Source organism: Atta colombica, unplaced genomic scaffold, assembly GCF_001594045.1.
Source record: "Atta colombica isolate Treedump-2 unplaced genomic scaffold, Acol1.0 scaffold27, whole genome shotgun sequence".
NCBI lineage: Eukaryota > Metazoa > Arthropoda > Insecta > Hymenoptera > Formicidae > Atta > Atta colombica.
In genome coordinates, this window is record NW_017259370.1 from 1,671,062 (window position 1) to 1,671,870 (window position 809).

The window sequence follows — 809 nt, forward strand, 5'->3', positions numbered from 1 at the left end:
TCGCTTTCGCCAAATAACAAATATACAATCAACAAAATTTTAAGTTTTATGAAAATATACAGTTATATTGTATATATAAATATATAGAAAACAGATCTATCGTAAATAATATTTATAAGAAAATTGAACATTTCTCAATAATGCGGATTGACTTCAAATACACGAGTCAAATGGTAATCGTATGCAAATTTAAATTGGTAATAAATTTCATAATTTAATGATCGTTTTCCTTTTTCCAGCTATATTTAACAATCAATGAGGAATAATTTATTGCTATCGAAAATGAAAAAGAGGAATAAAAGATACAAAAGTAAATGTTAATTACGAACGAGGTATATTACGTGTATATGCATATAATATATAGAACAAGCATTTATTAGATTTAAAATCTGAAAAAACATGAAATATTCATGTTTATCTTCTCAGGATGGTTAGCGAGATATTTTTTTCCGACGATGTAAAAGAATTTTTTGCGATAATTAATCGTTGTTTCTCATTATAGATTTCCTTATTAATGACTCTCTTCTCTCCTTATTTTTCAATTATATCATTAGAAACGGCATAAATTTTTCGGCGGCCCATTTTTTTCAGATAGCTAGGTCACATTTGCCTCGCGCTTTCCATTCATCCGCAACAAGTGTTCTCTAATCGATATATGTCCTGTAAAATCCTTCCAACAATGCGAACAAATTTCATGAGTCCTTCGTTTTTTCTCGTCGATGATCATATCGGCTTTCACACGCTATATCTTTCTTCTTAGAAAATCCATCGTTAGGTAGGATATATACATACATATATATATATATATA